Below are 14,398 nucleotides of genomic sequence, written 5' to 3'. Positions count from 1 at the left end.
ATTTTATTTTATGCTAAATGCCAAGTGGACCAATTGATTAAACCAGTATCAATAAAGATTATAGTTTAAAGCCGCATTGATGAGACTTATTCATAAATTGCAATTTACTGAATCAATTGCTTCATTGGACAATCTTATCTTGACCTATAACCAATACAAATCTGACTTCCCTGCAGTGACCAGCACAAAATAAAGCCGATTTAACTACTTGAGTACCGCGCTAATTAAAATCTACGCCCTGTTTTGGTGGGCTCCTGGCTGGCAGGGCATAGATTTCAATTAGCCGCCACTGCGGGCATCCGCCGTTTCCCGCCGATCGCGCTGCTCAAACCCGACGTGTCTCGCCGCATCTCACAGGCTCTGCCTGTCTCTATGACGCCAGAGTCATGTGAGCCGGTCAGGAGACGATTTCATTGGCTCCTGGCCCTGTCTATCAATGTAAGCCGCTCCCATTAGCTTACATTGATAGACACGGTCAGGAGCCAATGAAAGCTCACATGACTCTGCTGTCATAGAGACAGCAGAGTCTATGTCCTGGGGGTCCCGGCGTGCGGCGATGATGGCGGTTGCGGCGGGTATGCGTGGCAATTCGTCGGGATTCCGTCATTCTTGCACCAGCGGTCTCTGGTCCTTAAGGGGGCAGAGACCGTTGGTACTTAAAGAGAAACTCCAACCAAGAATTGAACTTTATCCCAATCAGTAACTGATACCGCCTTTTACATGAGAAATCTATTCCTTTTCACAAACAGACCATCAGGGGGCGCTGTATAACTGATATTGTGGTGAAACCCCTCCCACAAGAAACTCTGAGGACCGTGGTACTCCTGGCAGTTTCCTGTCTGTGAACCTTGCTTCATTGTGGGAAATAGCTGTTTACAGCTGTTTCCAACTGCCAAAACAGCAAGCAGCAGCTACATCACCTGCCAGGCCCAGCAGTAAAAATGTCACCATGTAATAAATATCAGCATATAAATCAGGGATTTTAAATATTTTACAATGGGCAACCACTGACTAAATCATTTATACATAATTATTGTAAAAATGAAGCACTTTTTTATTACATTATTTTCACTGGAGTTCCTCTTTAAGTGGTTAAAGGATACATTTGAGAATTTTTACTGGCTGGGACCTGGCTGTGTCGGTGGCTGCTACGGAGGCCACTGACCGGGGGCGGAGCTACGGCCAGAGAAATATTATTATTATTGATTTATAAAGCGCCAATATATTTTGTGGAGCTGTACAAAGTAAGAAACAGACATGGGGTACATAATAATACAGACAATGGTGTACACTAATATACAAGATACATAATTAGTGACAAAATACAAAAATGATACAAAACACAGAATAAAAAATACAGAATTGGTAATGACAGTGATAAAAGTAACATGATAAATAAAATGTATAGTGATTTCCAGGACACAAAAGGGGGAGAGAGCCCTGCCCTTGCGAGCTTACAATCTAAAGGGAATGGGGGGAAACAAGAGGAGGGATACATATAGGCCTCCAGGGGCTGGAGGAAGACCCAGGTAAGTAGATCAGAGTTTTTTAAGAATTCCCAGATGTATCTTTTAAAGGTCCATACCCACGGCAAGATTTCATCTTTCAAAATGACAGATGAATGCTCAGTCCAACCGACATCTTTGAAAAAAACATTAAATGATGGTTACAGATGGCCAATGTATGACAAGGCTTGTGCATTTTGAAAGACCATTATGACGAATCAAATCAGAGCAATTTGTGCAACGTCCCCCATGTGTACAAATCTTCAAATTATCTTTCTGCTAAATTCTATGGAACTTCCTCCTGCTTCCTACTTTGTTTAATGATCCTGTCATTGGTAATCTACTTGCGGTCTCTTGCTGTAGTCCACATCCCATCACTAAAGATCTTTAGGATAAAGATTGTTTAACCACTTCCCAACTGAGGGGTTTTACCCCTTGACCATCAGAGCAATTTTCACCTTTCAGCGCTCCTTCCATTCATTCGTCTATAACTTTATCATTACTTATCGCAATGAAATGAACTATATCTTGTTTTTTTCGCCACCAATTAGGCTTTCTTTAGGTGGGACAGTATGCCAAGAATTATTTTATTCTAAATGTGTTTTAATGGGAAAATAGGAAAAAATGTGGGGAAAAATTTATTATTTTTCAGTTTTCGGCCTTTATAGTTTTTAAATAATGCATGCTACTGTAATTAAAACCCATTAAATGTATTTGCCTATTTGTCCCGGTTATAAAACCGTTTAATTTATGTCTCTATCACAATGTTTGGCGCCAATATTTTAATTGGAAATAAAGGTGCATTTTTTTCAGTTTTGCGTCCATCCCTAATTACAAGCCCATAGTTTATAAAGTAACAGTGTTATACCCTCTTGACATAAATATTTAAAAAGTTCAGTCCCTAAGGTAACTATTTATGTATTTTTTTTAATTGTACATTTTTTTTATTATTTTTTAATTACAAAAAAAAAATTGGGGAGTGTGGGAGGTAAGGAGTTAATTTTTTGTGTAACACTAATTTATTTCTATGTAAAAAATTCTTTAGGGTGTAATTTACTATTTGGCCACAAGACGGCAACAGTAACTTTTTGTTTAATACAACCAGCAAGCGTCCTTCCGGACCCTTGCAGGAAGTACTAGGAGGCTGAGAGTTTGTTTTTTTATTCACAATGATCGCGCTGCTCAGCGGAGCAGCAGCAGATCATTGTGGGGCTTAGATCAACTAACGGGAATGGATTTTCCCGTTCATTGATCTCCGGGCGAGCGGCGGGCGGCGTGTTTACCAGCGGGAGTGTGCGCTACAGCGAGCGGGAGCGCGGGGAGCGCGGAAAGTACGGATTTCTCCGTCCCTGGGGGTTACAGGATGGAATAAGGGACGGAGAAATTTGTACGCGTGGGGGTAAAGTGGTTAAACTTCGTTCTTCGGCAGTTTCCAGCGATTCAGTCTTGCAGTGGGTACTCGGCTTTAGTGCACCCCTGGTAAATTCCTGTGTAAGTTTTTGTTTATAGTACGTAGACTTAGCAATATTTTATCTTTATGCAAGCTGTATGTACAAAGGAAGTTGATGTTATTGAAAAGAAAAAAAATGTAAGAAATTGTCTATGAATTGCTTATTCAACCAAAAAAATTAAATGCCATTTCCTTCTGAGAAAAAAATAAGGATACCCTGAACCCGAGGTAATCCTGAAGAAAAAAAAAACAGAGACTTCCTGCGTCTTCCTGCAGACCTCTGCCACTGCCCAGGATCCTCTTCATGCATGAGCTTAGTTGTGACTATGCAGAAGCACGGAGCCTCTTGTGGAGCGGGCAGAGCCGTACTCACGCAGGTGCAGTACAGCCATGCCTGTGCATGAAGAGGAGTGTGGCCACATAACATATTCGTAAAGCTCTTGTTTGATATGTTCCGGGGGTACGCACACAGCAATGGTGGGGCCAGGAGGATATGCGAAGCCTCTGCAGGATCCAGAGGCTTCTCTCTTCTTATGTATGTATCTTTTTATAAAAATGTTTTTTTACTTTAGGTACACTTTAATACCAGGGCCCATAGGCAATTCACTGTTTCTCCTGAGTTTTCTCCTACCGTCCTACGTAATAGCTTCACGCCTTGTAAAAAAAATGCTTTTAAAACCACCAGCAAGCAAGAAAATACTCAAAATAATTTGGAAGTACTTTTTTTTTTACCTACTTCCAGTACTTTCTTTTTCAGTTGCAAAGTTCTGACAAGTTATTTTAAAGAGAAGATGAAAAATCTCCTAGGAGAAAACTCAGGAGAAAGTCAATTGCATATGGATCCTTGTGCTCTTTGGCAGAATGAGCAACGAGTGGATGTTGCGTCTTATAACAGTCTAATATCCACTCTTTAAGACACTTTTATCTTCTTCCCCTGTGCAGAACTTTTAAGTTATTGACATTTGAGGGGCTTCTTACATGGGCAGCTTGTTTCTAAACACTTTACAGAATCTTGATGTGATTTAATTTCAGGCTATGATTTTTTTTCACTTTTTTTGTTTTTATTCTCCAGACATTTTTTTACAGGATTAGGATCATCCTCATCTAGCAAAGTCTACTTCTGGTTCATCTTCAGTCTTCTGCCAGACGGTCTCACATTACATGAGGCACCCTTTGGTGATAACTGATTCTGTATGGATTCTACGAAGTTGAGTCGCCCGTCCTGATGCAGCAAAGAAACCCCAAAAGGTAACCTTTCCACATCTGTGATATATAATTGTATGTCGAGGTATTCTGGTGATATGTAGTCGCTGGTCTCCACCAAACATATTTTCTACTGCAGTGGCCAGATGCCATTCTTCTAGCAGTCATGGACTTTGGCTTGGCATTTATGAGTAGACTTTTCATGCAGATATTTTTTTTTTAGTGCAGCTTCTTCTTAATGATAGATTCATGCCATCTGACATAGATACTATTGAAAGCTATAAGTAGGTAACAAAACATTGTGGTTCTTAAAGACTTCTGCATACTGTATGGAACTTCCTGCGACACCTTGGCAAAGCATATGTGAATAAAGATGCCGGTATATTTCCGATGGTAGAATATTGGTAATATTACTGATATTTTACTACAACTCAATCTAACCCTACTCTCTTGCAGAACCCTACCATAACCCCCCCCACCCCACCACCACCACCACCACCACCACCACCACCACCACCACACACACCTATACTTAAAACCCCCTTCCTAACACCTAACTTTAACCGCCCCCTGGCACAAACCCCCCCCTCCTTCTAATGCCTAACCTTATTCCCAAACCCCCATGCAAACCCCCTTCCTGATGCCTAACCTTAACTGTCTGTCCCGCAGCAAATCCGAAGCATACAATTGAAAATATTGGTGTTTCTTCATAAACTATAAATGCTATATTAACGATAGACTTTACCGGGCGCCCACATTTCTGCTTGGGCACCTGGTTTCCGCTAATTAACATTAGTACAAATGGCGGCGCCCAAATTGTCCATTTACCACAGATGCCCAGATTTCCGGTTTCTCCTAGCAAGTTGCCACCTTTTTAACATCTCTCTACTAGTTTTAAAATACCTACTCAACAGTGGGTGATTACTGTCAAATTACTTGGAGATTTATTTTAACACTCATCCCAGACTCATAAGCATCTATAACCTTTCTGAAAACCGCAGAGGGCTATTTTAATTTGGGCATGAAGATTACACGCACTTCAAACAAAGGCCAAATCAATCTAGGAAATGGTATGATAGCTAGACCAATTATGAGTGAGTAGAGGTCCACTTAATTTATAACTTGAGAGGTAGGAACCAGATCATTCTCCAGGAACAGCAGGAATCAAGAAAACTAAGATAAAAACAAGGAGCCAAATAGTGTTGTATGTTAATTCACCAAACTACAAGATGTCAGAAGAGCTACTCACAAATCAGGTTGCAAAATATTGCAACCACCAATTCAGGCCTACAGAGGATTGCCATGCTCTGCAATGGTTAGGGTCCCTGGAACTTTACTTAGCTTAGTTATCCCCCGTTCCTCCCACTGCATAAAAGCCTTATGGATCAACCCTGGGACAAATCCTGGAAGACCCCCAAAAGGGCATATATTTGGACACCTGCTATGACAAGAAGAACACTTTCCGCAACTCCTTCCACTTCACTTTGGTATGCCTAATTAATTGGCTTTGTCGAAGTCTCAGCGGTAATTGGGCCAATGACACATGTAAGAGCCCTCTTAATGACCATGGTTCTGCTATCGCTTTCTCCAGTGCTATATATGAAAAGTGGTTGACGTCAGACGCCCAGTCTCTGACATGCCCCGCCAGGCATGCTAGATTATATGTCTTGACATCAGGAACCCCCATAAAAATCCTGGGGTATAAATTCTAGCTCTAAGTTCCTTATAGAGTTGTCAAAAGAAATGTATAACTGGCCCCCCAAATCCCATGCTTATATAATCACTCTTTCTAACCAATCCCAATTTACAGCATCAAAAGTTTTTTTCTGCGGCCGTTGTCAGGATTGCTTCTTGCTTGTGCGTGATTGGGTATGCTTTACCTGTTCTAACACAGCCAGGAGTCTTCTGACATTTGTCACCGCTGCTCTTCCCCTTACAAACCCCACCTGGTTTGGATGTGTTAATTTAGGCATGAACTCTGCCAACTATCAGCCATCATTTTGTGAAAGTTTTTAGCTTGATTCATTAAAGATATGGGTCTGTATGATGCTGGGTCTAATGGGTCTTTACCTTGCTGATGTACAGGGCCGGGCCGAGGCATAGGCTGGAGAGGCTCCAGCCTCAGGGCGCAGTGTAGGAGGGGGCGCACAATTCATTCAGCTGTCATTCCTAATTGTGTTTGAAGCAGAAAGAAATAAGAAAAGGAGATACATGGAAGTGACTACAAGCCAGATAACTAGAGATTAAGGTGTTGGGGGCCCTGGGGTGCCTCTTAGTCTAAGAGCAATCAGCGTGTGACGGCTGGGGTGGAGGGATGGAGGGGCGCACTTTGGTGTCTCAGCCTTGGGTGCTGAAGGACCTTGTCCCGGCTCTGCTGATGTATTAACTTTATACAGTATATGCTTTGTTTCTCAATGCCAGAAAGCCTCTTCCCTGGAGACCAGAGTTGTACACTAGGGTAGTGTCAAGGTGGGCGTTACCTCTGTCTTCAATATTTAGTAGTATTCCAATGTTAGGCCATCAGGTCCAGGGGCCAGGGGCCAGCTTTATTATACGATACCCCAACAAATTATATTTGGCAATGTATTTTCCGGGGGGTGTATTTCTTTCTGTGGTTTTTGATAAAGAGCAGCATAGTGATCCCTACACTCCTGATTTATGTCCCTAGGATGATGTACCAAAGTCTCACCAAAGTTTCCTCAGGCTATACTATGGTGAAGGTTGAAATTGTTCTAGGGTAACACGTGATAACCGTCTACCACATTTATCTCCGTATTTTGCCCAACATAGCTCCTTCTAAGGTTTTGTATACAATTTCCTGGCCTTAGCCCACTTACAATACTGTATCTGTTTTTCACTCATGTCTATTGGCTGTGAACAGATCGGCATTGTACTATATATAGGATTCTCACACTTTGGCCACATGGTCATTGTATTCAGTCATGCTTTGCCTCTCTTTAGCTGTCATGTATGAGATTATCCTACTCCATACGACCGCTTTGGATGCCTCCCAAAATAGACGTGGTTGTCCTCTATGTTCTTTGTTATCATCACTATATTCTATTCTAGCCACCACACTCTACGGTCCTGTTAAAATAAGTCATCCCCATATAAGTATTGTGGGAACCTCCACAGTATATCTGTTCCCAGGGGGATTCTTTTTTTATTTATATCTATGGAAATTGGACAGTGATCTGATATAATCATGTCCTGTATGGTTTCCTCACTCTCTCTATTGCTTACATCAGGGATCAGAAACATGTAGTCTATCCTTGACGAGGTGTCATGGTGGGCAGCTGAATAAAAGGAGTATTCACAGTCATACGGGTGTTGGAGTCTCCAAGTGTCAACCAAGCTCAAGGTGACCACACAGTCAGCAGCTAGTGGTCTTATTCTGCAATAAACTAGTCGATTTGTTAAAATTTTGAAGTATTGATTGAGGTAAGATTACCTCTTTTATACACTATTTATTATTACTGTGACATACATATTGCTACCACACTACCTTGGGCACCTCTCAACCAGTGGCCCTGTCTTTCGGTTTTTAGAGAGAACAACCTACCAAAGAGAGACCCTCTTTTAAACCCGAGTGCGGGACAGGCGTTCCCCGCATGCAGATGGTGGTTGTGTTGGGCAGGGCAGTTTCTAGGCTAAATTGCACCCATAGTTACATAGTTACATAGTTACATAGTTATTTTGGTTGAAAAAAGACATACGTCCATCGAGTTCAACCAGTACAAAGTACAACTCCAGCCCGTCCCTCACATACCCCTGTTGATCCAGAGGAAGGCGAAAAAAACCCTTACAAGGCATGGTCCAATTAGCCCCAAAAGGGAAAAATTCCTTCCTGGCTCCAGATGGCAATCAGATAAAATCCCTGGATCAACATCATTAGGCATAACCTAGTAATTGTAGCCATGGATGTCTTTCAACGCAAGGAAAGCATCTAAGCCCCCTTTAAATGCAGGTATAGAGTTTGCCATAACGACTTCCTGTGGCAATGCATTCCACATCTTAATCACTCTTACTGTAAAGAACCCTTTCCTAAATAAATGGCTAAAACATTTTTCCTCCATGCGCAGATCATGTCCTCTAGTCCTTTGAAAAGGCCTAGGGACAAAAAGCTCATCCGCCAAGCTATTATATTGCCCTCTGATGTATTTATACATGTTAATTAGATCTCCTCTAAGGTGTCTTTTCTCTAGACTAAATAAACCCAGTTTATCTAACCTTTCTTGGTAAGTGAGACCTTCCATCCCAAGTATCAATTTTGTTGCTCGTCTCTGCACCTGCTCTAAAACTGCAATATCTTTTTTGTAATGTGGTGCCCAGAACTGAATTCCATATTCCAGATGTGGCCTTACTAGAGAGTTAAACAGGGGCAATATTATGCTAGCATCTCGAGTTTTTATTTCCCTTTTAATGCATCCCAAAATTTTGTTCGCTTTAGCTGCAGCGGCTTGGCATTGAGTACGATTATTTAACTTGTTGTCGATGAGTACTCCTAAGTCCTTCTCCAAGTTTGATGTCCCCAACTGTATCCCATTTATTTTGTATGGTGCTAGACCATTGGTACGACCAAAATGCATGACTTTACATTTGTCAACATTGAACTTCATCTGCCATGTATGTGCCCATATAGCCATCCTATCCAGATCCTGTTGCAATATGACACTATCTTCCTGAGAGTTGATGATTCTGCACAATTTTGTATCATCTGCAAAAATAGCAACATTGCTCACTACTGCATCTACTAGGTCATTAATAAATAAATTGAAGAGCACTGGACCTAGTACAGACCCCTGTGGGACCCCACTGCTAACAGTCTCCCATTTTGAGTACGATCCACCCAGGGCGAAGGTATAAAAATTGCTCCCCCCCAACCCGGTGGATGTGCGAACCTTCACTCTTTAAGGACAGTCACACAGCCACAGGTCACAAGTAGATCTGCCTACTTACTAGTGACCAGCCGCTCATCCAGGAGGAAGCAGGGACCAGGAAAACACACAGGCGAAGAGAGCCCAGAAAGCCGACTCCTCCATGGGTGCCGCACACTGACAGCCTGCAATACCGCTACAGGACATCAGGTGTCATCACGCGGTGGTGACATGATGATGACTTGACGTCTGACGCAGGCAGCCTAGGAGGGGTCAAGAAAGGTGATTGGGCTGGCAATCTTCTTCTTCTTCAATTTGGCTGCACCGCGTGTCAACTGCTCCCTAGCGGTGATGTCCTTCTGCCTGCGCCCCCCCCTTCTTCTATTTGCTAGTCTGTGCCCAGGGCCGCACTGCCCAAGAAACAGGCCCTGGTGTTGGGCAACCCTGGTTTGTGACTACCTCGTTTTCATTCAACACCTAGACTCACAATTCACAACATACTACACTATATTGGGCTCCTGTTCTTCTTTGTGTTCTCTTCTGATCGGCGGTCATTGGACACACACTCCCCAGCTATTGGGGATACTTTTCTGCTTTGCTACGCATTGTACAATTTCTGCTCAGCTTCCTCTACATTCATTACATCATTGCGATCTCCTCCTATAATACAATTGGTGGAGGATGACCCTGCTAGTTTCCATTGTAAGTCATTATAGAATGTTCTGGCATCAACATTTGGTCCATAATCATTATAAATTGTAAAAATCTAACCCAGCCCCCTGAGTGTGACACCCACCAAGCATCCCTGCTCATTATGTTCCAAATTCACTATTTATGCTTGAAGGGATTTACGTATCAGTGCAACCATGTTTGCTTTTCTTTCTATGGCAGGGGATCCCTTGCTACAAGCTATCCGCTTCTTTTATAAGAAATCAATTTCCTGTGCGCCTAGATGGGTTTCCTGCAAAAGCGCCATATTTGGTTTTAAATTGATCCCGAGGTGAAAAGTATATGGAGGCTGCCATGTTTATTTATTTTTAAGCAATACCAGTTGCCTGACAGCCCTGCTGATCTATTTGGTAGTATTTGCAGTAGTGTCTGAATCACACACATGAAACAAGCATACAGCTATTTTAGTCAGATCTGACAGTAATGTCAGAAATACCTGATCTGCTGCATGCTTGTTCAGGGTCTATGAGTAAAAGTATTAGAGGCAGAGGATTAGCAGGACAGCCAGGCAACTGGTATAGCTTATAAGGAAATAAATATGGCAGCCTCCATCCCTCTCGCTTTCGTTGTCCTTCATGTTGTGCAGACTCCTGCTTACGCATCATTGATGGACCACTATCACAGAAAATTGTAAAATCCATGTGTATGCATACATATAAGATGTGCATGTGTCCCAGAGTAAAATACACGGTAAATTAAATTTTTCCTGTGTTGTTGGCGCATGCGGTAGGCGGGATACATTTGACAGATCTGACTAGACCATCTCATCGTGGAGGAGTCTCAGAGTTTCCTTTATTTTCAAAAGCACTTACTGAAAGGCAGTTACTCTTATTATGGCATTGGCATGATAAAAGCATTTAGCTTGGCAGCAGATAACATATCTTTGTTCACTTTTTGACATAGGAGCCATATTACCCAGATACGCAACTGGAGTTGATCCAGGGATTTATCTGACTGCCACTTGGAGTTAGGAAGGAAGTTTTTCCTTTTAAGGCTAATTGGCCCAGGCCTTGTAAGGTTTTTTGCCTTCCCCTGGATCATCTGGGATATCTGCGGGTTCAGGACAGTTTTTTTTTTCTGGTTGAACTTTTCAACCAAACCAACTATGTAACTATACAAATTTTGAAAACGAGAGGAAAAAAAAGTGAAAATTATACTTTCTCACCACATTCTCCCATAGGAGATAGATAATGCATCCCAAAGTTATGAAAAATGCATATACAGAATTTATGTCTGCTTAATAGGAATGGTTTCGACCGCACTGCCTTCACCTGGCATAGTCTCTCTTACCAGCCACTCATTTATTATTTATTTATTATTTATTTATTTGTTGTATTTATAAAGCGCCAACATATTACGCAGCGCTGGACATTAATTTAGGTTACAGACAATATTTAGGGGTGACAAACAGCAATATGACAATACAGGAATACAAGAAAACCAGATCACACAGCACAGTATGAGTACAAGGTAATGCTTAGTCAGTCACTGGATGGGAGCATGGAGTTAGGCAAGTTAGGTTCACTCAAATGCATAGCATGGGTGCACAGTAATAGAGGTGCATGATCAGGTAGGACACAAAAGGAGTGAGGACCCTGCCCAAAGGCTTACAATCTAGAGGGAGAGGTAGGGACACGAGAGGTAGGGGACCAGAGTTCGGCTGTGGGTTTAGAGCAATTGTGAGGGGTGGTAGGCAAGAGTGAAAAGGTGAGTTTTGAGGGCATTCTTGAAGGTGTTGAAGGAGGGGGCTGCCCTAATGGGTGGAGGTAGGGAGTTCCATAGTGTCGGAGCGGCTCTTGAGAAGTCTTGGAGGCGTGCATGGGACTGGGTGATGCGGGGGACGGTCAGGCGAAGTTCATTGGAGGAGCGGAGTGAGCGGCTTGGTGTGTATCTCTGAGTAAGATCAGAAATGTAGGTTGGACAGGTTTTGTGGATGGATTTGTAGGTCAGACACAATATCTTGAATCTGATTCTGGACTGGATAGGAAGCCAGTGGAGGGATTCACGGAGGGGAGCCGCCCTGGTGGAGCGATGGGAGGAGTGGATAATTCTGGCAGCCGCATTCATGATGGACTGCAGTGGGGCTATTCGGGTCTTAGGGAGTCCAGACAGAAGGGCATTGCAGTAGTCGAGGCGGGAAATTATGAGGGCATGGATGAGGAGTTTGGTGGTGGCAGGGGTCAGGAAAGGGCGAATCTTACAGATGTTACGAAGGTGGAAGTTGCAGGACTTTGTGAGGTTTTGGATGTGGGGAGTGAAGGAGAGTGCGGAGTCCAAGGTGACACCCAGACAGCGGGCTTGAGAGGTAGGGTGAATAGTAGTGTGGTTAACAGTCACCTGCACATCTGGGAGGTCCAGGGATGACCGGGGTGGGAAGATCATAAACTCCGTTTTGTCTAGATTTAGTTTTAGGAACCTAGCGGACATCCAGGAGGAGATGGCAGATAGGCAGGAGGAGACCTTGTCCATGGTAGTGGTGGATATGTCAGGGGTGTGGAGATAGATTTGGGTGTCATCTGCATACAGATGATAGTTAAAACCCATGGAGAAGATAACCTTGCCAATGGAGGATGTGTATAGGGAGAACAGTAGGGGGCCAAGGACCGAGCCTTGGGGGACTCCCACTGAGAGGTGGTTGGGGGTGGACGAGGACTCATTGAAGGAGGTGGTGAAGGAGCGGTTGGAGAGGTAGGATGAAAGCCAGGTCAGGGCGAGATCGTGAATGCCCATGGATTGGAGGGACTGGAGGAGTAGGGGATGATCTACTGTATCAAAAGCTGCTGAAAGGTCAAGGCGGAGGAGAATGGTGTATTTACCTTCAGCTTTAGCTAAGGCAAGGTCATTGACCACTTTGGTGAGAGCCGTTTCGGTTGAGTGGGCAGGCCGAAATCCAGATTGCAGTGGGTCTAGTAGTGAGTTGGCATTGAGGTACTGGGTCAGGCGTTTGTGAACCAGACGCTCAAGGAGTTTTGAGGCGAAGGGGAGGAGGGAGATCGGGCGGTAGTTGGAGGGTAGCGAGGGGTCGAGGGAGGGTTTCTTGAGCAGAGGCAGTACAGTGGCCTGCTTGAAGTCTGAGGGGAAGGTGCCTGTGGATAGGGAGAGGTTAAACATGGTAGTGAGGACTGGGGCCAGATCCGTGAAGTGAGGCTGAAGTAGATCAGAAGGGATAGGGTCAAGGGGGGAGGTAGTGGTATGGGAAGTCTGCAGTAGGTGGTTGACCTCCTCAGTGGTAGTAGGAGTGAAGGAGGTGAGGGGAGGATAGGGTGGAGAAGGAGTAGGTTGTGAGCAGGTGGGAGGTGAAGATTGAAGATTGGATATTTCCTGACGGATGGAGACTATTTTGTTGGTGAAGTGGGTGGCTAAATCTGTGGCAGAGAGGGAGGAAACAGAAGGTGGGGGGGTGGGTTTAAGCAGGGAGTTGAAGGTGCTAAAAAGACGCCGGGGATTGGAAGCTTGTGCTCCGATGAGCTTGGTAAAGTATTCCTGCTTCGCATGAGCAAGGGCAGTGTGGAACTGCTGCAGGTTAGTCTTGTACTGTAGGAAATCCTGGTTTAGTCGAGTTTTCCGCCATTTTCGTTCAGTGGCGCGTGTTTCCCTCTGGAGGTTGCGAGTATGGGTAGTGCGCCAGGGCTGGGGGTTAGGGGGTCGGTTGCGGCGGAATATTGGTGGAGCAGCTTTCTCTAGGGCTGATGAGAGAATTTGGTGATACTGAGCTGCAGCAAGATTAGGACAGGTTAGGGTGGGGAGAGTGGAGGATAGGCCATGGAGGGAGTCAGCAAGGATGCCAGCGTTGAGCTTGCGTAGGTCTCGCTGCCATCGACCAGGTGGGTGGGCGGGTAGTTTGGAGGTGCCTTCCGTGAGGAGGTTGAAGGCGAGAAGGTAATGGTCTGAGGGTGGAAATGGTGCGATGTCGAGGTCTGCAATGGTGGTGGATTTAGTGAATATAAGGTCGAGAGTGTGACGTGCAGTGTGAGTGGGGGCGTTGGTGTGTTGTACTAGGCCATGTGAGTTGGCTATGGTGAGTAGCCGGGTCGCAACAGAGTTCTTGGGTTCATTGATGGGTATATTGAAATCCCCGAGGATGATGGTGGGGAGGTCAGAGGAGAGGATGTGTGGGAGCCAGGAGACAAGGTTGTCGAGAAATTGTCGTGTGGAGCCCGGAGGGCGGTATAAGACTGCAACAATGGCTGGGAGGGGATTGTAGAGGCGGATAGTGTGGGCCTCAAATGATGTGAATTGTAGGGAGAGAGGTGGGGTGAGGACACGGAATGTGCAGGATGGGGAGAGGAGCAGACCCACCCCTCCCCCGGTCCTGTTGTCTGGTCTGGGGGTGTGACTGAGGTGAAGCCCCCCCGTATGAGAGGGCAGCCTCTGCGGCAGAGTCATCACTCATCATATACAATGCTAGGAAAGTGCCCCTGTCATTTACATCATGACTCCTCTGCCGGCAGATGATCTATTCTGGTAGATGGTCTGAATTATATGTGGCTTAAATACAGACCTCAAACCAACAAACATTGATTCCGGTGATACCTTTAACCACTTGAGGACCAGGGGATTTTGCGCTGATCTGTGCAGTGTGGGCTCTCCAGCCCACAGCACAGATCAGCAGGCAGCCAGGGCGACCAGACTTC

Source organism: Hyperolius riggenbachi, chromosome 12 (assembly GCF_040937935.1).
Source record: "Hyperolius riggenbachi isolate aHypRig1 chromosome 12, aHypRig1.pri, whole genome shotgun sequence".
Taxonomy (NCBI): domain Eukaryota; kingdom Metazoa; phylum Chordata; class Amphibia; order Anura; family Hyperoliidae; genus Hyperolius; species Hyperolius riggenbachi.
The sequence above is the reverse complement of the archived record's forward strand: the minus strand, read 5'-3'. Positions refer to the sequence as shown.